General features: G+C 40.6%; 1 long non-coding RNA gene and 1 other non-coding gene across 2 annotated transcripts; one reads left to right on the top strand and one right to left on the bottom strand.

The window, feature by feature from the left end:
* Nucleotides 1–13,357: 13,357 nt before the first annotated feature.
* Nucleotides 13,358–13,490, bottom strand: MIR8853 (microRNA mir-8853). The gene has a single exon (NR_128804.1). It is a non-coding gene; the product is annotated as a microRNA mir-8853 (primary transcript).
* Nucleotides 13,491–13,587: 97 nt separating this feature from the next.
* LOC102152535 lies at nucleotides 13,588–14,580 on the top strand. Its single transcript, XR_005371151.1, has 3 exons — nucleotides 13,588–13,846; nucleotides 13,934–14,004; nucleotides 14,206–14,580. It is a non-coding gene; the product is annotated as an uncharacterized LOC102152535 (long non-coding RNA).
* The last annotated feature ends 8,173 nt before the right edge of the window (nucleotides 14,581–22,753 follow it).

The following is a 22,753-nucleotide window of genomic DNA, read 5'->3' as shown; positions in this document are numbered from 1 at the left end:
ATTGACCCAGCGTTTAAAGTGTTCGCTGAGGTAATAAATAATGTTGAAATATGAAATTACTTCCTTCTACATTAAGAATGAGCTTCCTCATTAAAACTATTTAAAAGACCTTCATCTTGCAATAGCTCTAGTAATAGCCTTAGTTTGAGCTTTAAGTAGGAAATCCCACCTCCAACCTCTGCCTACACTGCCAAAAAAACAAAAACAAACAAACAAACAAATTCGGAAGCAAAAGCAACAATTTAGGCTGCCAGCTGCTTTGGGAAGCCCTCTGTAAAGGCACATTTCAAGTAGAAAAATGGTCATTTTATTTATTTTATTTTAGGATTTTACTTATTTGAGAGACAGAGCATGAGCGGGGGGAGGGGCAGAGAGAGAGAGGAGAGGGAGAAGGAGACTCCCCACTGAGTGTGACCTGGCACAGGGCTCTATCCCAGGACCCTGAGATCATGACCTGAGCAGAAGCCAGATGTTTAATCAGCTGAGTCACCCAGGCTCCATAACAATGGTCATTTTAAAGAAGCCCCTTACATAGCCTAATACTTAATATAAATTGTTCCTAGGATACAAAATGATAAACTCCCAGCATTTGATCTGTCATCACACCTGTGATTCACCAAGTTTGTGAAAATATACCCATTTTACCCACCCCCTATGCCCCAACCAGCATAAAGGGAGAGAGAGCTTGAGGTCGTGATCTACACTAATCCTCGAGCAGTAGCTGACAAGTTGGGCCACTGGTAAGGGACTTAAAAGAACCCAATTGAAAAGTTGATGACAAGAAGTTCTGATGAAGTATAGGAGTGGTCCCCTTCGAAAGAGCATAAACTATGGATATTCATGTCCCATTTAATCTTCCAGAGAAGGCTGACGCTGCAGAGGGACCTCAATAATCAGACGCACAAAATTACCTATTCTATAGCTATTAGTCTTCATTTTCATTAATCCAAGTGGTTTCTCAATGGGAAAGTTACTAGTAGGCCAGGATAACACAGGGGGCCAGGTTTGACAACATGAAATTCTCTTCACACACACACCAAAAATCCTCTTTACAGTTGATACAGTTATGGCCAACCAGTGTGCTGACGGCAGAAGACAACACAAAGCCATTCATAGGGCACCTTCTGTCTAACTGGTATGACATTGTTTCTACTTGACTCCTTTTATCACGATGGGAAAATATGTTTTCTTGCAGGAAGAGACATATATGGAATCTTCCTTCTTTGGTCACAATTCTGTCAGCATCATGACCTGTATGTAGGCTTACAAAATCCTTATTTTCTTTGGATCTGACATAATCTTACCTCAGACAAAGGGAAGTAGTTTGCAACAAAAGAAATGTGTCCATGAGCTCACCCCAAAATCCACTGGTCTCAACATCTACAAGTAGCAGATCTGATAGAATGGAATAATCTGCTAAAGACTGCTGTAGCATCTTTCGAGAGACAAAATCTTGTGGATTTGGGATGGCCTCCCACCAGATGTTACAGACCTTACACCATTATCCAACACATGCCATCTCTCCTGCTGTCAAAATGCACAAATCCAGAAACTGAGGAAGGTAGTGAGAGTAGCTTCTTTCAGCAAATAGGTAGAAGTGCCCTAGTTTACACAGAAGAAATGCTTCCCCTAGACAACACAATCTCTGTTAAATTGGAAAGTAAGTATGCCCTCGGGCCATTGTACACTCCTCGAGCTCTTAAACTTACTGGCAGAGAAAGGGACTACAACCATGGTTGAGGTGATTGATGTTATTTAACAATAGGAAATCAGGTTGCTGCCGCACAATGGAAGCAAGAACCATTTCTAGAACCTAGAGGTTTCTCTGGATTGCCTCACTTCTATAAAAGGTCAGGTAACAGAATAATGAAGCAATCCAATCAAGGCAGAAGCAATCAAAGGCTTATACCACAAGATCATATCGCCAGATAAAGAATACTATAGCCCAGTCACTGACAGAGCTTGGAATACACATTGAGTGGATGTAGCTAGAAGAATATATAATTGCCATTTAAGGTCATATGAGAGGTTACACAAGTTATGGGACTATGGCAGCTATATTTTATGTTGAGAATTTCTTCTCTCACTTTTCCCCCTAGATTATTTTACATAAAGCTGGCATACTGAGGTTTGCCAACATTATAGATTTTATGTGGGAATATGACTAAACTGACATCAAGTCATAAGGTTATGGTAGGTGATGGGATTCATGTATCCCTTGTATTAGAGACACCTTTTTTTCATCTGGAAAAGAAAAGATGCCAAGAATAAAGAGGAGTGGAATGCAGCAGGAAATTTTCAATTTTTTCTTGCATATCCACACTCCACTTTCTTTCTCAAACTATGCCCAAGGAGGCTGTCCTGTATGGACTACATCTGTGCACGTCCTTCTCTGGCTTCAGATTGGATCCGGCCAAGGGGAGGGACCAGGAAGAGTTTGGAGGGTGGCAAAAAGTAAAGTCAAGATATCTACTCCCTTGGTTCTTCCTTGGAGAGTAGACATCATCTGTCCCCAAACCAAAGGCCACAGTCTCTGTCAGGTGACCCTCTGCAAAAAGGTATTTTTTATGAGCTCATATAATTGCCTTCTCCCTTTCCGTTTAAGATTTAGGAATAGTGATGACTTAACCGCTGATTACTAGCCCAGTGTACAACCAACCATTCCTTGTTTTATCTAAACTCTATTGACTCCTGTATAAGTAGTTCTCGTATTATATTTTCCTTGGCTACCTCCTGAAGTGTACATCTGTTTCCTGCTGATACAAATTTTTAGAAATGTAAGTGAGAACCATAGCAGAACCACTTACATGATAAAGCTGATAGTTAAACCACTCTAATAAGCACTTAACCCAACATTTTCTCTATATTCAATTTTACTTTTCAGTTAAACTCCCTAACATGCTTCCCTAAAAGTCTTCAACATTTTTTGGTGTCATATTCTTCAACCAGTTAAAAAATATATGACGATATATCTGTAATATATTATGATTCTCTGTTCATGATTAATAAAGGTATTACAGGAAACCAAAAGTAGAAAACTAAAAGATTAATAAAATAATTCTAATACTCTCTTATTCTACCCCAGTAATGTAACTTATGCATCCTTGAGGTGGATATAGTACATTCTGGAAACCATTGTCAATAAATAAATCATAGCATGCATTTCTTCTTGCTGTCAAAAATGGTTGTTCGTTGACATTGTTGGTTGATTGGCTGTTATACAGATACTACTTCATTTTGGTATTCACCTCACAGTGCTGTACATGGGGTTGACTCTCCTACTGATTATTCTTAATGGTATAATATCAAGAAAAAGGAAAAGTTAATGGATAGGATTTCTTAGGTCAAAAATACGGATTAGGTTCAAGTGGTAGATGTGCATTGTGATCATAACATTGTCACATTTCATGGAAAAAGGTATGTTAATCTTTGTATTTATTCATAGTTATTATAAATTTTATTGCTTAACTTTAACTTAACTGAATTTGAATTTTCTACTACCTTTGGGCAATAATAAAAGCAACCAGGAAATTAATAATGTGCTTCAATAAAGGAAGATTTCATATTAATAGTCAAAAAATAAATTGAATGTTAGCTGAATAGTATAAATGTCATTAAAATTTCAGAAATCCATATACACACACACCTTTTTCCTTTTTAATAAGGACAACTTATTAACTCAGTTGTCCTGCTTATCAACTCAGAAACTCAACCATTTAAAATACCCAAGACCTAAGTCAATACTCACTTAGTAAACATTTACCGTCTGTGCCAAATATACATGATAATTCTAATATTTAAAAGTCATAGAAATCAAGATGCTCAACTTTTAGCAAGGTACCTGTCTAAATGAACATAATCTTTCTTAAAATTCATCAGAACTACATGAAATATTGTCAAGTAGACCCTGGCTTTTATTATCTAAGCCTTGTTTTTATTTGTTTTGTTTTTTAAAGGGACTTTTGGTTACATCATAAGGTTAAAGGCATATTGTGGATACTTACTCACCTAGACGAGCTACAGATTAAATTAGTGTGAACCTATGTAAAATAACAGTCTCTCGAGTCTGAGGATAAGCAATGCTTTCTTTCTTCTTCTTTACAGTTTCCTCTTAAAATCCTTAACATTCTACCTGTTTATATAATAAGTATATATATGCACATATATACACAGATGTATGCTTATGCTTACGCAAAAAAATTGTATAAACACACACGTAGACATGCCAATATATAGACTTTTTGTGGAATATTTAAAATATCTTTAAAAAATAAAAATAAAATATCTATTGATACTAGTATTTTCTTTCGTATTTGATGATTTCATCTTCACCTTTTTATAACTACATATGAAACAGTTTAATTTTCATGAAGTATGCATTGCTAATTTAAATTGTGTACTACATAAACCTATCACAATAGGTTAAATTTATTGATATTGAGATTATGCACTTAAATTTGATTTTCCAGATAACTATGAACCCTTTGAGGTATTTTTTAAAATTTATTTTAACCTGAAGAAAAAAGTAGTTTACTCTGACATAGTTCACTGCCAATGTTTAGGAATAAATCTGTTTTTCTATAGGAATAATTACTAGTAGTCAGTTTAGGAACTGGATCTAAAATCTCTTTATATTAGGGGTTTTGTCATCCAATAGGTAATTCCATTGAAATTTATGGTTGATAGCTCTTTATTCATGCTACTGGGAAGGGACAACTAATTTAATATCTATCATTATATTCTTATATTTTCACAGTTATTTTATATTTACTCTTCTGTATCACTGAACTAATATAAGAGGAGTGTTCTTTTAGAAGTGGCCTTTAAGACTGCTTATTGATAAAATTTTAGTTCATCTTCCATTACAGCATAGCAAAAGCATTTCACTTTTTAGAGATTTCACATTTCACTCATAGACATTGTTTCCTTCAGCTCCGTTTCTTCACTCTGGCCCCGTTTTTCCAATGTACTGTCCTATTTCATGCACTCTCCAATGAGAGATCAGTTGGGTGAAAAGACTGACTCTGGACAGGTAATATGCGTGGCCATATTAACTTGCATTCATCAAGACCCACACCCCTGCATCTCTTCTAAAATTATAGACTCACAACATATCAAGATTGGGAATTCAGTTTTGCCTGAATGCACAAGACTTTGAATAGAGAATTGCTTAGACCCAGAGTATCTCTCTTTGCATTAGCTGTTTACAAAATCAAGTTGAGTTCAGTGTGCAAGTCAATCTTGCAAATCAGCCATGGTCTCACCAATAGTTCATGATAACCTAAAGCGTAAGAATATGTGTCTCAGGAAAAACAGACTAATGGGAGAATAGAAAAGATAGAACAATGCTGTAAAGTTCCTTTTCATAGGAAGTATCACAGGAAAGTAAACAGAATCACATGATAGTAGCAACTTGCTCTAGTCCCTTGCCAACTAACTGACATAATTGGCTCACTCACTGAAGAGCAGTCAGGGATGCTCAGCTTGAGGTGTTGAAGAAGGTACATTATCTCTTTTGTAATGAAGCATCTGGGGCCATTATGTAAAGCCATTCTGCTCATGTAAAAAGGTGTTCCTAAGACTTTAAAGCAAGCTGTATATGGACGTCCAAGGCAGAATTAAAAGTTTAGTTTTCATGATAATCATTTTGTGAACTTCCATTCATATTGGTCATCTCTTAACCATATAGACTAGCAAAAAGGAAGGGAGGAAGATGAAACCAAATTTTGTCAAGTTTAACTGTGCAAGGTTCAGTGTGATACGTTCCTCATAGAGAAGAAGTAAGGAATTCCCTGATCAACAAAAACTTGTTTCCTTAGAGTTTTTCCATTTCCTCCCATTTTTTCCCTCAGCTAATGTAAATTATTGCCATCTTCTTTTAGTCCTATCAGATGCCTTTGACTTATCACCAAGGCCCTTTGTAGCCTTTTTTCCTACCTGCAAATTATCTACTTCATGCAGATTTCATTTTTCAAGTTTGGGACAGTAGTTCATGAAACAATTTCAAATTCTATTCCCATGTGCATTACATGTTGAGCTGTAGATGTTCACATGTAATGGAATGTTTAATTTTCATAAGTGTTGGACATGCGGGAATTGTACCTTCATGTCCATGCTGATTCAATTCCACAAGCATCTATTGACTTCTCTATGCCAGACTCTATTTGGGATACTTGGCCTATATCAGTGAACAAGAGAGAAAAACATTCTTACTCTAGTGCTTCTTACATCTTATAATATACATTCTCTGGTTCTGCTCTGCCCACCAAAAGTTTCCATTTCCTTCCATGTTATTCATTCTTATAAGTACTACTAGAAAGTTTCCAATGAAAACTTGTGCTAATGTCCAATAAAAACAATAAAAAAAGCAAACAACTAGTACTTAAATTGTGTTCATGTGTTATGCACTGTTCTAAATTTGTTACATATATTAAGTCATTTAATCTGCATAACAAGTATACGGGGTGCACACTGTTTATTATCATCATCCATACTATTGAATATATCAGTAGTCATTTCTCCTGAGTAAATACCTAGAAAGTAATTGCTGGATGGTATGGGAAGTATATTTTTAAATTCATAAGAGATTGCAAATTTTCCTCTAAATCACATTCCTATCATCAATGCCTGACAGACCCAGTTGCTCTCAATCTGTGCACTGCTAGATATTGTCATCCATTCTGATTTGGTCCTAAAGATGATATGTAGTAATATCTCATTATAGCCTTTTTTGAAGGATAACAATATTTTATTTAATAGTTTTCTAAACATTTATACCTTGTAACTATTTAAACATAGGGGATAGTACCTACCCTTCCTATCTTGATCTCCATCTGACAAATGTTTGGAGGCGAGCCTGTGCTGAGGCATTGTAGGGCAATAACAGGCAAACAAAACACAACACCCAAGACTGGGACAAAGTAAAAAGTACGACATTTAAGTAATTGGGATAACAGAAGGAGAAGAATGGGAAATGAGCAGATGAAATATTTGAAGACACAATGATTTATTTCCTCAAATCACAGATCCCAGGAGCTCAGAAAACACAAGTGGGATAAATATCAAAAGCACACACCTAGGCAATTCATATTGAAAGTGCAGAAAACAAAAGACAAATAGAAACCTTTAAGGCAGCCAGAGGGGAGGAACCTTACCTGCAAAGGAATGACAATAATTAGAGCCAGCTGCTCATCAGAATCTATGCAAAGAGAAGAGAGAGCAGTCAAACTATGAAAGTATGAAAAAGAAAAAAAACTACCTGTGTAGAATTCTACATCAGATGAAACTGTTCAATTAATGAAATAAGCATTTTCTTAAAAATTAAGAAAAATTTATTGTTTGCAGACTGTACTATAAGGCATTTTGAAAGTTCTTTTAAAGGAGCAAGATAACATGTCAAAACCTTGGATTTACATAAAGAAATAAAGTGTACCGGACAAAAAATGCAAGAAAAGATCTGTTGTTATGAGTAAGGACCAAGAGAAATAGATGGGACATCCTTAGAAACTTCTGAGATAAAAAATAGATTAGAAATGGGAGCATGATTAACTGACACATGGAAATACATAGGTCAGCATCTATACTGTCAACCTAGAGAAGGAATTCCTGCTGTGTTAACAGAGTTTATTTCTTTTTTAAAAAAGATGTATTTGTGTGTGTGAGAGAGAGAACGTTAGCAGGCAGTGGGGAGGGGGGCAGTGGAAGGGACTCCTCAAGCAGACTCCGTGCTGAGCGTGGAGCCCGACCCTGGCTTCATATCACACCCCATGAGATGATGACCTGAGGCACCCAGGCAGCCCATGGTGTGTTTCTGTAAAGTCCACTCTAGAATGGTGTCGGGGATTGAAAGTAACTGTTTCCCTGTTACTGCCCTACAATGCCTCAGCACAGGCTCGCCTCCAAACATTTGTCTGATGGGGATCAAGATGGGAAGGGTAGGTACTATCTCCTATGTCTAAATATTTACAAGGTATAAATGTATAGAAAACTATTAAATAAAATATTGTTATCCTTCAAAAAAGCCTATAATGAGATATTACTACATATCATCTTTAGGACCAAATCAGAATGGATGACAATATGTAGCAGTGCACAGATGGAGAGCAACTGGGTCTGTCAGGCATTGATGGTAGGAATGTGATTTATACTTTTGTATCCTTGCGCTTCCGTTTGGGTAATTATTGCTACCCTATGTTCAAGTTTGCTATTTCTTTCCCTGGCTATGTTAAATCAGCTATGAGCACATTGAGTACATTCTCTCTCCTACTGCTCTCTATTAAAATAAATCAAAAAATCTTTTAAAAAATAAAAATAAAATCAGTTGACCAATACCTGTTTATCTAAAACAGTAATAATGATGTTACTAGCTGATATAGCATATAGCCAAGTGAAATGAATGAAAGAATTTTCCTAAGGCTTACGATGGACGAATTGGTAATACTCTATTAAAAGATACCTGTACTCTATGTGAAGTGGTATAGCATCATTTCAAAGTATACTTAGATTAGTTTAAACTGTATGTATGACTAGAAATATCAACACCTCTCTTTCAAGAACTGGTTGACCTAGCAGGCTGAAAATCAGTAAGGATATAGATGAGCTGAACCTGAAATCGGTAGAATATAGAACCCTATGAATCAACTTGATCTAACCGACATTGACAGTAGGTGGCGAATACTCCTAATGAGAGAAAAATACACAGCCTTTGCAAGCTCACTCGGCGGACTCCACAAGATACCATATTCAGAGACACCACAGATCACAGCATAAAAAAATTAAGATAATAAAAAACATACAAGTATGTTTTCAGACCACAATGTAACAAAACTAAAAACCAATGTGTATGAAACCTATATGTGGAAAATTATAAAACTTGGATGAGACAAATTGGATGTAAAAGAATAGGAAATATTCTATTTTTATGGATTCATAGACTCAATACTGGTAAAATACCAATTATTCCCAACTTGATCTATAAGTTCAAAACAAATGCAATGAAAATCTCAAATACTATACATTCCACATTCACAATCTTTTCTATTTATCTACTCCTTTCCAATTGTATAGCTTACTCACTTTGTTTGACGATCTAGTCAGCAGGCAATTAGTGATTGTCTCCTACTAGACGTGCACACCTTGGAAAGGAAACGATGAAATTCATTAGAGGTAGCTCTCCTGAAGGAGGAGGTGGCTACACTTTGCCACCTCTTAGATGCATCATTTATCATACTTTTATGGTCAGGATCACCTGCTCCTTTAGGATCAAGCGGCAGACCTGCCACATTAGTTGTATGCACTGAAGAGGAAAATGAGGAATGCGTGGGCTTCAGGGACTAGCAGAGGCTCCACCGGTTACCTTGGTTTGTCAGCTCTGGTTTCCTTACCCCATCAATTAACCAAGAGTGCCCCAACCAATTTTCATATATTCATTCTAGAGCTGGTTATACAATACGGCAGCCACTAGCCAGATGTGGTTGTTTTAATTTAAATTCATTGAAATAAAATAAAAATTTAGTTCCTCAGTTGCAACAGCCACACTTCCAGGACTCAAGATTCACATGGGGCTAATGGCCACTGCATTGGACAGTGAGAATTTTACAACATATCCATCACAGCAAAGAGTTTTGTAAAACAGTACTGACTAGATTCTCTATACTAACCCAAACAGACTTTTATGATCCTATCCAATTCTCTTATAAATGTCAAGAAAAAAAACACCTATTTTTGCTAAGATCCTTAAATCTTTTCTTAACAAAAATGTAATTCTGAAGAAATTTTCAGAGCCTAATACTTATTGCATTAGCCATATTTAATGAAGACTAGGAGTACTGCATTATGTGAGAAGGAAGAGTCTTCATGGAATGAGTACTAAAGGCTCAAATATCAGAATATTTCTGGAGATAGTTCAGTAATTTTATAATGTTACTGTACAGTGTACATTATCTTTCATGTTAGGTTTATCAAGATTAATACAGAAACAAGCATTTTCTTAATTCTGATTTATTTATTAAGTTTTCCTTTAACTAGAATCAGTTGCTGGATAGAAAATTAACTTTTCTTCCCTCCTACCATCATAGCACATCATTCACCTATAACAGTATTTCTCTTATTTAGTGTCATCCCAAAGGTTTTGTGTTATCGTTTGGTGTTGTTTATGTGTTCATCTGGCCCACTAGTTTCTGAACTTTGGGAAAATGCTTTAGGAGAATACCAAAACCTATACCAAGTTTCCCCATAAAGCCTAGTATATAATGCTTTGAAGCTCTTCACCACTTAAACCTTCACTGAAATAATAACTGATCATTAATTTGAAAATATGTGTAACATGGCAATTTCCTGTGAAAATCAGGACTTCTTAGAGTGACAAGAAACACAAGACATGATCTGTGTGTGTTCTAAGGCTTAAAAAAAGATTTACTTATTAATTTACATATTTATTTCCTTATGTATTTATTTTGAATAGATACGGGATATGCTCTTCCCAAATATCCCACGTCACATTTGGTAGGTCTGCTTGATTCTCTCAATCAGTTAACCATTTGGTTCTCATACTGAGTAACCTGTGTCTTACAATTTAATCTTTATCTTTAAGAAAAGTACTACTTTAGCCTGCTGCCACTAACATCTTTTCAATTTTCCATTTTTTTTAGAATTTATGTAGGAAATAAGGTTGCAATTTATTGGTATTCCTCACAGTCCTTGTCAGCAAGGACTTGATATCTATGCTATTAATTTTGGATTTATCGTGGAGGCGATAAGAAGTTATAATAGCATTTGAGCTACATGGTGTAAGTATAGTATTTTATAACTAATCAGTAGTAGGAAAGGGAATGGTTGTTTATGATTAAAATGAGAAGCAAAAATATCACTTGAGAAAATTTATGAGATGACATTTCTGTGTGCACAAGTCTCTTAGTCTCTGTATATGCAAGAGATGAGAAGGCTTTGAGAGCCATTTCAGTGTTGAGACTTTTTCTCTTGTAATTTTTAACTAAGATTGAGATTACTATAAACCGTTTCAATAGTCACTGCCCATAACCAGTTGTAAAGACGACATACTTCTTATGAACCACCTCTGATTCACAAAAAGAGTATTTGTCTCTTTTCTCCACCCTACCAATTATGCTAGCTTTATATGTTCCAGAACCAGAAGCCAGAAGTGAAGGAACAGAGTTAGGGGACTGAGGTTTAGAGGGATGAAAAACACTCCCCAGAACCTGTGATTTTATTTTATTTGAATATGTTACATAAATTCCACCGGAAGGCTTAAAATTCTATTTTGAGATCTGCCCTACGACCCAGCAATTGCACTGCTGGGGATTTACCCCGAAGATACACATGCAGCGAAACGCCGGGACACCTGCACCCCGATGTTTCTAGCAGCAATGTCCACAATAGCCACACTGTGGAAGGGGCCTCGGTGTCCATCGAAAGACGATGGATAAAGAAGCTGTGGTCTATGGATACAATGGAATATTCCTCAGCCATTAGAAATGACAAATATCTGGAGGGCATGATGCTGAGTGAAGTAAGTCAATCGGAGAAGGAGAAACATTGTATGGTCTCATTCCTTTGGGAAATATAAATAATAGTGAAAAGGGAATAGAGGGGAAGGGAGAAGACGTGGGTAGGAAATGTTAGAAAGGGAGACGGAACATGGGAGACTCCTGACTCTGGGAAATGAACTAGGGGTGGTGGAAGGGGAGGAGGGTGGGGGGGGGTGACTGTGTGGCGGGCACTGACGGGGGCACTTGACGGGATGAGCACTGGGTGGTATTCTGTATGTTGGCAAATTGAACACCAATAAAAAATAAATTTATTATTTAAAAAAATTAAATTCTATTTTGATTTGTTTGTCCAAAAAATACATATTTTAATACCAGTGATAACTTAAAAATAAATATAATTCTTCCTTACACTATAGACAGTAAGAATACACAGACCAGATTACCTGTTCTTCAAGCTACAAGGACCCTCAAATCATTATCTTGTCTAACACCATGCTAATAAGAAAACATTATCAACTATGATGTGTAGATAGGTAACCTACGGAGAATAAAACCACTTATTTTAACCTATATGTTTTGTGGTTCAGTCGCTGATCAATGCACTTTGAAAATAACAATACTCAAGTGATAAGAGTTTATGCTTAATTCTTAAATCTTTCACAAGGTACAAGCTCAAACCCATCATATTCCATATTACAAATATTAAAGCAAGTGTCTTTTAAGTTATGTAAGTTAATTCCTTAGAACTTATTCAGATGAAATTACGCAAATTATAACTTATCCTATAAATAATCCAGGTTATACTCACAGCTTTTTAAATCTACAATTCGTATGTCTTATAAAAATTCTCGCCATTGTCTGCTAAACTTGCAGAAATTTAGAAAATGGAAAGAATTTTAATTTTGTGGCCACAATCAGAGAGTCCATGAGGGTTCGGGTAAAAACAGGGGCCTTAGCACGTTCCTTAGGGCGGTACCTCGGGACCTGGACAGCGGGGCACAGAGCAGCGGGGGGGCGAGCGGGGAGCCAGGCTTGGCCAAGTCCCCATGCAGCCCAGGGGCGACCCGGGGCCTTCCCCGCCGCGCCCCGCCCCCGCGACCCCCGCCGGCCTCAGGTCCCGCCCTCCCCGCTCGGGGTCCCTCCCGACCCCCCAGCATCCCGGGCCCCTGCCCGCCCCCCGCGACGCCGCCGGCCTCAGGTCCCGCCCTCCCCGCTCGGGGTCCCTCCCGACCCCCCAGCATCCCGGGCCCCTGCCCGCCCCCCGCGACCCCGCCGGCCTCAGGTCCCGCCCTCCCCGCTCGGGGTCCCTCCCGACGCCCCAGGGTCCTTGGCCCACGCTCCCCTCTCCCGACCCCCCAGCATCCCGGGCCCCTGCCCGCCCCCCCGCGACCCCGCCGGCCTCAGGTCCCGGCCTCCCCGCTCGGGGTCCCTCCCGACGCCCCAGGGTCCTTGGCCCACGCTCCCCTCTCCCGACCCCCCAGCATCCCGGGCCCCTGCCCGCCCCCCGCGACCCCGCCGGCCTCAGGTCCCGCCCTCCCCGCTCGGGGTCCCTCCCGACCCCCCAGCATCCCGGGCCCCTGCCCGCCCCCCGCGACCCCGCCGGCCTCAGGTCCCGGCCTCCCCGCTCGGGGTCCCTCCCGACGCCCCAGGGTCCTTGGCCCACGCTCCCCTCTCCCGACCCCCCAGCATCCCGGGCCCCTGCCCGCCCCCCGCGACCCCGCCGGCCTCAGGTCCCGCCCTCCCCGCTCGGGGTCCCTCCCGACCCCCCAGCATCCCGGGCCCCTGCCCGCCCCCCGCGACCCCGCCGGCCTCAGGTCCCGCCCTCCCCGCTCCGGGTCCCTCCCGGGGCCGCCCTCAGCCCCCATCGCGCAGTGGGGCGCTGCTTACCGCAGGCCGAGTGCGGGTCAGAGCCCTGCCCCAGGTGGAGCCGCCGCTGTGGGTCCCGGTCCAGGCCGCGGCTTCCCCAACGCCCCCCGCCCGGGTCCCCCCCAGACTGATGCGCCTCTGCCCCCCGCGCCGCCTTCCGTTGAGGCCGTTGGAGCCCGGAGGCGCCGCCGCGGGGGCCTGGCCTGGGCGGGGCGGCGGGGCCCGGGGAGCCTGGGGCGCGCGCTGCTGCTTGGCCACTTTGGGCTTTAACCGCCGCTCCTCCCCTGGGCTGTGGGGTTTTTTTGATTACAGGAAACTAGAGGACTGTAGGGAAGTCCGGCCTTGAGCGGGCTGAAGCGACTGCTGTCACTACTACATTCTTTTTTAGGTGTGACAGGGCCTTGGATCTATAGACAAGCTTCTTGTTCACCAGGAGCACCCCTGCAATGTGCATTTTCGTGTCAAAGCCACATGTAAATGCCTGTTTTTAAATACTTCATGCACAGGTTTTTAGCAGAGAGTCATGTTTTAGTTCTATGACTGCTTATTTCTTTCTTTAGCGTTGCCTTTGTAATGAATCAGCACTTACACCTGTACTAGGCAATCATGCAGTTGGCACCCCAAAAGAAAGGTAATTTTCGCTCATTTTTTAAATAGCTTTTTTTTTTTGAATTTTATTTATTTATGATAGTCACAGAATTTTCGCTCATTTTAAAAATGTAACAAAAACAATTATATTTGCATTTTAGGCCTCGTTTAATGATGTGACATCTAGAATGTTTATCAAATCAGATCATCATGTTTTTTTATTTTATTCATTTATTCATGATAGACCCAGAGAGAGAGAGGCGGAGACCCAGGCAGAGGGAAAAGCACGCGGGACTCCATCCCGGGTCTCCAGGATCAGGCCCTGGGCTGCAGGTGGCGCTAAACCACTGAGCCCCCGGAGCTGCCCGGTTCATCATGTTTTGCGTTTGTGGTGCTCCGTCCTTGAATAGGACATTTCATACCACTCTGCCACAAACATTTAATGTCCTTTGAATTCTGAAAATTCTGATCTAAAAATATTTGCAACAATTTGAAGGACTTTGAATTTGTGAAATTGTGAAATAAAGTTGAAACAGTAGAAAAGTTTATTCGGAGGGGATTGACCTCTGCGCATGTGTTTGAGTTAAAATAATGATGAAAAAGTAAACTTCGTCTATTTCTTCCTGTATTCTTATTTTGAGTTTTTAAACAGTATTTTCAGATTCTCAGTGTAGAATTAAACATTGCTGACACTAAAAAAGAAATACATCTTGTGTCTTCCCCCAAATAATACTATGGTTGCCGTGTCATGAGAAATAACACCACAGTGATTATGTCCTCAACTGCCAGGCTTTTTTCTTTCCTCTCCTGCTACCGTATCATAAGCAGCTTCACCACATGGACTGAATTCCATTAGCTGAGCAGAGATAGAGCAGTGTCAGCTCTCAGGTGAGTATGGCTACTTCTAAACTTTTTGAATCTGCAAAATGTACAACCCAGAGCTAGTGAAAATCCCTCTCTCTTTCTTTCAAAGACAGAGGATATTTACCCCCGGATCCGCTGGGATGGCATCTGAAACTCTGTAGACACTCCTGGAAATTTAGGTTTTTAGTACTTTTTTAAGTTGTCAGTAATGATGCAGTTTGTTGTACAAGTCTGCAGCTTAGGACCTCCAAGGACCTCTTCCTTATTTACAAATGTTCCACTGCCTTTTTAAAAAATGTAAAATGCTCTTACCAATATTTTCTGTGTTTACAAGCAGTTTAGCTTGACTCTTCTATTGCAGGCCTAGTATTTTCTTTAGCACGTTAGTTTGGACGTGACTATTTGTCAAAGTACTGAGCGTAATGTATGCCTACTCCTTGTATTTTGATGTCTGGTACTTCTCTTTGCAGCATTATATTTAATTTGAGCCAAACTCTGTGTATTTAACATATCCTGAACGCATTATTCTTCAAATTCTACAAATTCTTCATCACTTAAATTCTAATTTGGAACTTGTCAAAGTTTTGTTTCATGAGTCTATAAGGAAGTGGAAGCAAAACATTTGTAATGCCGTGTTTTTGTTGCTTCCACATGCATGATCTCAGTAATCACTCTGAGTTGTTATTAGCAGCGCAGCATTATTCCAGGTTTTTAGATCAAAGGACTGAGATTGAGGAATGTGTAGTAACTTACTCAGTGTTGTTGTTTTTATTACTCAATATTAGAATTGTTACTTTTCTGACTCTAATCCCATTGTCCTTTCTTGTACTAATTATCTCCCCTTGAGAATCTTCACATATAGGTACTTCGTATATTTTGTTCCCCAAATAAATTTTGAATGAAAACAGATCAGATGATTACTGAAAAGAAAATCCTTCCCCTCCTGTGTAACTAGTATATGTTTTGAACTCAAATGTATCATTTTGCTTTTTATTTAGGAATTTAAAAACGTTAAATAAGTTTTCACATCATTTCGTACAATGAAAAATTCATTACCTGATACATATTTTTATCCTCCAAGGACTTAAATACAGTAGACACCTCTTGTGTATTATGACAGGAGGGGGAAGAGCCCACATGTACTGTTTGGTTCCCATGACCTTTTCCGTATCCTCCAGGGACACTTGCTGGTGTCCGCTCATTTCCTCCCTTGACACGTAGAGGGAGGCCACACTGAGGCAAGAGAAACATGGCATGTCTTTCTACCCTTTGAGAGGTGCTAAGCCTTTTCCCTGGCATTAATCCGGTTTTGCTTCTAAATCAAGAAAGGAACCTCAAGAGGGAAAATACACCGTCTTCTGGGTCCTGACCCCCATGTAGTCCAGGCTGTTGAGTTCCTCTCAACTGAGCATCTTCCATTGAATTGTTATTCCAAAGACCTCTGTGTTTCAGAAGCCTTCTGGTTTAGGACACCTGTTTCTGGGGTGCTCCCTCTCTCTGCACAAAAATACCAAGTCAGAAGGCCCGGAGCCCCACAGCAGTGTCCTCTCCCAGTAGACCTGCTTAGCTGGGGAGAGTCACAGTCAAGTAGCAAAGCCAGTGCCAAAGAGCTCCCATTCCACCCTCCTTCCTACCTTGGAGAGGGAATTGAGGCCTTTTCATGGTTTCTGGAAACAAAAGAACTCTTTATCAGCAGGTTGAACCTTCCCTTTGGGCACAACTGTTCTTTAAGTTAAGGTAAACATTGTTTTTGTTTGTTTGTTTGTTTGTTTTGTTTTTACCTATTTAAAACATGAATGCCTTGGCTCTGATTTTGTCAGCTTGCTGTATTTTAATTTCTCCAGGACAAAATAATCGGCTTACTTTTTTAGGTTTTCAATTTGATTCTCCCCCTTATGCATTGCATATTATAGCAAATAGTAATAGAACTTCGCCAAATAGGCTGTGACAATTAAATTTTTTTCTTGGAGTTCAATTTGCCAACATATAGCATAACACCCAGTGCTCATCCCACCAAGTGCCCCCCTCAGTGCCCGTCACCCAGTCACCCCAACCCCCCACCCACCTCCCCTTCCACTACCCCTTGTTCATTTCCCAGACTTAGGTGTCTCTCATGTTTTGTGACAATTAAATTAATAATTCATTTTGGTTGCAAGTGTTTAGGCCTTGTGCTTTGACTGATATATGCAAAAATGATAATTTATTACAAATAAATTCATATACTTGCACTATAGTTTGATGAACCGGTAAATTTTGTCTGCATGACTGTCATTAAGCACAAAGTCAGATCATTTCAAATGTATATGTTTGACTTCAAGAATACCTGAAATGACGGCTCGCGGAAGAACATGTTTTTGGGTTTTTTTTGTCCCTAAATTTGTATGAACTTACTTAAAAGGTACTAAGAACACTCCTGTATTTCTGAAGTCTTGTACACTTAAATATAAAGAACTAAACATAACACATTCAATTCACATTCCAAAATAATAGACTCCGATTAATTTGCAAGTTCATTCTAAAGTCTTTCTTATTTTCAAGGAGTAATTCTGTTTGTAATATAGTAAGCCAAAGTACCTTCATGACTGAGTTTGCTCATAGGAATCGAGAAAATGAGCCTCTGCACAATGACCACCGCTGAAACAGCCCTGCTAAGTTTTTCTCGCGTGGGAGTCAGGTGCATATTCTCATAGAAGGAGATGGCATTCCTAGTTCCCTGTGTGGAGGTCAGCTGGGCTCTGAGTGACTGTAAATAGCAGGAGGGGAAAAGGCTCACTGGGAATCCGAGTTTGTGGTGTCCAGGGGCCAGCAAAGTTCTCTGCCCTGACAGCGTCTCAGGGGGGCTTTTATGCCCCAACCCCTTTTTCCACTAGAAGATTTTAAATTGGATCCACGTGTCAGAGCGTCTAAGACCTAAATAATTTCATAACATGGGAAATGTACCTGTTTCTTTCAAGTTGTTAATTAATGAATACCTCGATAAAAACCTTAGTATTTCCTTAGTGAAGCAATTTGGGAGGCATCGAGTCAGGTTGTAAAACTCAGAGAGTGTGTGGTGGTTGACATAGGGAGTCTTTAGGCCCCAGGGCGAGCCCAGGATTGGTCAGGGCTTTTGTTCAGGTGAATGGGTTTTCCCTAGGCCTGTTTCAGATCCCCGAGCTCTTTTCGTGGATGCTGGCTCTATCTCCTTTTTACCGGACACTTGGGATTTGTGATTCATCATCTTCCTTGTCATAGTATCTTTGATCTTATTGATAAGTAAAATCTTGCCCCCCCCCCCCATTTTTGTCCATACCAGGTATTACCTAGACCCCTGTGCAATAGAAGTACTGGCAGCTCTGCTACTTGGTTCTGGTTTACTGTAAACCGTTCGGCCCAGACGACAAGACGTGATACCCTATAAGGTTTCGGGGTCTTGCTTGTCTCCTTTCCTTTTTCTCCTTTTTCAGAAATGCTTGTATTGCAATGTTAAAATTTTATGAAAGCATCATTGTTCCTTGCTTTTTGGTTTAGATGGAAACATAACTCTTTCTGAAAACATGAAAGTATCCCAAACCTAAACATTCCCAGAGAAAAAGCATACCAATGTGCACATGCAGTTGTCTTTGCAACTTTGCTAACAGTAATTTGGGTTGATTAGAAACTTCACTGACTGTCGGGGATTTTCCCCAAATTTACGGATGCAATGAAACGCCGGGACGCCTGCACCCCGATGTTTCTAGCAACAATGTCCACAATAGCCAAACTGTGGAAGGAGCCTCGGTGTCCATCGAAAGATGAATGGATAAAGAAGATGTGGTCTATGTATACAATGGGATATTCCTCAGCCATTAGAAACGACAAATACCCACCATCTGCTTTGACGTGGATGGAACTGGAGGGTCTTATGCTGAGTGAAGTTAGTCAATCGGAGAAGGACAAACATTATATGGTCTCATCATTTCAGGGAATATAAATAATAGTGAAAGGGAATAGAGGGGAAGGGAGAAGAAATGTGTGGGAAATATCAGAAAGGGGGACAGAACATAAAGACTCCTAGCTCTGGGAAACGAACTAGGGGTGGTAGAAGGGGAGGAGGGCGGGGGGGGGGGTGACTGGGTGACGGGCACTGAGGGGGGCACTTGACGGGATGAGCACTGGGTGTTATTCTGTATGTTGGCAAATTGAACACCAATAAAAAATAAATTTATCATTAAAAAATAAATAAATAAAATGAAAAAATAAAACGAAAAAAAAAGATACTTCACTGACATTTATTTATTGAAATATTTTGTTACCAGAGAGAGAGAGAGAGTATACCAGGGAAGAGGGGCAGAGGGAGAGGGAGAGGGAGAAGCAAGCTCCCCGCTGAGCAGGGAGCTCAAAGTGGGGCTGGATCCCAGGACCCTGGGATCATGACCTGAGCTGAAGGGAGACACTTCACTGACTGAGCCACCCAGGCACCCCCAAAACCTTAGGTTACCTTTAAATGAGAGGATAATACAGTTTATAAATATTCTGAATTACGTTTATCTAAAGAGATTCAAAATTTTCCTATCAGAAGAGTATGAGCTTAACTCCTGGAATTGTCACTTGATTGTCCGTTAGAAAGAACTGTGTTCCTTTGGCTAAGTTGTCATCATTACTTTCATTTTCTGTATTAAAAGATCATCATCAGGGTGTCTGGGGGGCTCACTGGATGAAGCCTCAGACTCTTGCTTTCTGCTCTTGATCTCAGGGTCTTGAGTTCAAGCCCCACATTGGGCTCCATGCTGGGTGCTGGACATGGAGTCTACTTATCTACAAAAAAGGTTCGTCATCTTCCTCAGTGTTTATTCCTTATGAATGTCTGTAGGGTAAATACCGTTTTCTGTTCTACCACTGAAATGGGTACCTTATTCTCATGGATGCATTCAGATATTTTCCTCTGTGTTGAGTGACCATCGTGTGATGTCTGTGGAGTGTTCTTGGTAAAACTTGGTCACTTTATGCCTGCTGACCTCAGGCTCCCTGTCACCATGACTCGCCCACTGCTTCTTGGTCTTCCCCTCTCATTTCTTCTCTTACCCCAATGGTTAGCAGTATTTTTTCCCTTTCTATCTTTTTTTTAAATGATGGCCCATTTGAAGAAACATGTTTATAGGCTCTTTTCTGTTGCAAAATATATATATATATATATTTATACCAGAAATAACTCTTGAGCCAAAATGGAGGAAAACATATCTTCTTTACACCTCGGCTTGCTTATGTTAAGGAGTGAGAGGTTGTCCGATGTTATTGCCTCAGTGTTGCCTGAGCTCAGGACTCTGTCTCTTCTGTCTTTTCCCATTTCTCCATCTGCAGACAGTATCCAGGGTAGAATAGAATTAATATCTTGTGATCATTTGCCACGGTTTAATTGTGAACAAGTAGGATCGAACAGACATATAGCCCTGCTTAGTGATCACTTCTCTGTGGAAAGATAGAAGTCACATCAATTCATCTAAAACCAAGGTTATTTATGATTTCTAGAAAATTTCCCTTTATATGTTACTGATTTAAACTCACAACTTATTCAGGTGCCTACAGAGATAAGCATATATCTTCCACGAAAGCTATCTTGTCAGTGTCTAGGAAATCTTTCTCAATTAAGTGGGTAATTTCAATGTTCTTTGGTTGCTTCCTGACCAGTGTTTTCTTACTGAAATGGGTGTTTTCTAACTGCGACTTGATGAATGTTCCTGGTGGAAGTGAACAGAGGTGTCAGTGGTCCAGAAGGTCGGGTTCTCGGATCCTCGTGTGTTGGCTGAAGTTTCCACCTTACTTTCTTGGCAAGGGATTTGGACCTCGTTAGAGTTCATTCTCGGGGCTCATCCGCAAGGGGATGGAAATCCCTCTCTCCGGCTCCCGCCTGCCTCTGGCTCCACAGCCTCCCTGGAGCAGTGGCGGCCCTGCTCCTCCTGCGGCCCAGTGCTCAGGAGCTGCAGGGCGGCTCCGGCCTCTGGGCCTCTGTGCAGCGGTTGCCCTGCCGGCCTGAGCGCACGTTCCTTGCCTTCCCTTCCTCGTGTGCTTCCACTCCCCCTTGCCTTAGCACCTCGCAGGAGAGCCCCTTGCCCTCTCTGCCTTGCTTTTGTTTTCTAAGGCGGAATGGACTTCCCAGTGTTTGTGGTAGTGACGTGCACTTAAGGATGTTCAAAGAAGTGACCTTATAAAATGCATATCTGTGTTATTAAGATAGTGCTCAGGTTGCCGCTCCGGCAAATAGGTCAGATCTTCCTGTGAGATCCAGGGGCCGGTTCTCCCTGGTCTTAATTCCAGGAAAGGCTGTGCTTTTCTGAAACAACTTGTCATTTTGGTCTTAAGTAGCAGCACATCTTCTATCTAAGTGAGTTTTCCTCTTTCTGTTTACTGCTGTGTGTTATTTTCTTTTTGAAAATAATCTTAATTTCCTTATGGTTATTTGTTAATTTTATCCATTCTAGAGAAAGCCTTTGTGCTTACCGAGTATGCTAGAACTGTCATCCAAATAGTGATATATCTTTCTAGACTGAAGAAATCTAGATGTATTATTGTGTTTCATATCTTTAATACTTGACTGGCTTTAAACAAAATAAATAGCTGTTCATGCATGACTGAGAGGGTTTTAGTTTTGTCACCCAGTGAAATAGGCTTGGGGATTAGGCATAGGTCATCATCAGTTTAAAGAGAGGAAAATACACTTGTTTTAATATCTGTGTGATCGAGATACCAAGCTACACTTTCCTCTCTAGCAGAGATGTGTCACACGAGGTTGTAGCTGTGTTCAGGTAGTCCGGTGGATGGATGCAAAATGGAGGGCAACGTTCCAGTCTGAAGCATTGTTATCTTTTCTCCTAATGAGCCTAAAATTCTAACAAACAATGCACTTTTGCGTTTTTTTGTATTGTTTTTTTTTTCAGCAGGTATATATATGCTTTCATTTTATTCATATGATAGTTTACCCAGTACAGCTCTAGGCTCCAACACCTTAAAAAATAACTCTCCTTTCCATACAAATATCACATCAAAATTCAGGTCCAGATTAATTTCACACACATTAACCTCCAACAGTTAAGCAACTATTTCCTCTGAGATACTTGCTACTCTCATTTCACAATGGATTTGGTTCATATAAATTGATGAAGACAACAGAAAAGAAAAGAAATGAAACGAAAAGTGTTTTCTGGACTTAGGTGATTTTGCTTTGCTTTTTAGTAAAACCTAAATGCATTTGTTAAGTTTGTGGTGTCTTGGGAAGACCAGAGACAATCCAGTTACACATTCTTTTTTTTTGTATCACTTTTATTGTTTTCAGTTGTTTGATACTGTTTATTACATGGTTCAGATATTTGACTGCTCTGGTTGAAAATGCCTAAATCTTCTGAAGCTTTTTGAGGACATTAATTCTCTTCTTGCCTCTGCCTGTCTACCGCTGAGCCCAGCACAGTGTCTTCCATGGGGCACGGTTTCAGATATCCGATCGACTGATTTTTTTTTTTTTAATAAACTGACACCAAGAGGTTATAAGCTGTAACTTTATAATTTGTAGGACAAAAGCTCTGGACTTTGAAGGGAAGCCGTGATCACTGCTCGGTCCCTGCCCACCCCAAACTCTTTGTCCCCAGAAGCAGCCACTCTGGACCCTTTGAGATGCTTGTCTGTTCTCCGCGTCCTTGTATCTGAAGAATGAGTATCTGCTGCAACTTCTTGGTTTCCAGGCTCGGGTGCTGTCCGCGTTCCTGCGTGGAAGGGACAGATTGGCGCCCCCTCGCATGCCTCCCCACACACAAACTCACGCCTCCTCCCACCCGCGGTGCAGACGCGGCTCTGCCGCAGAACCCGACCGATGGCCAGCGAGGGTGTTTCCTAACACGGAAGCACCAGGTGCAGCTCGGGAACCTGGGAGGCTCTCTTGCCATTTCCAGGCTCGCACAAGTTTTCATTTCTGCCGATTA

This window comes from Canis lupus, chromosome 16 (genome assembly GCF_011100685.1).
Source record: "Canis lupus familiaris isolate Mischka breed German Shepherd chromosome 16, alternate assembly UU_Cfam_GSD_1.0, whole genome shotgun sequence".
NCBI classification, from domain to species: domain Eukaryota; kingdom Metazoa; phylum Chordata; class Mammalia; order Carnivora; family Canidae; genus Canis; species Canis lupus.
The sequence above is the reverse complement of the archived record's forward strand: the minus strand, read 5'-3'. Positions and strand labels throughout refer to the sequence as shown.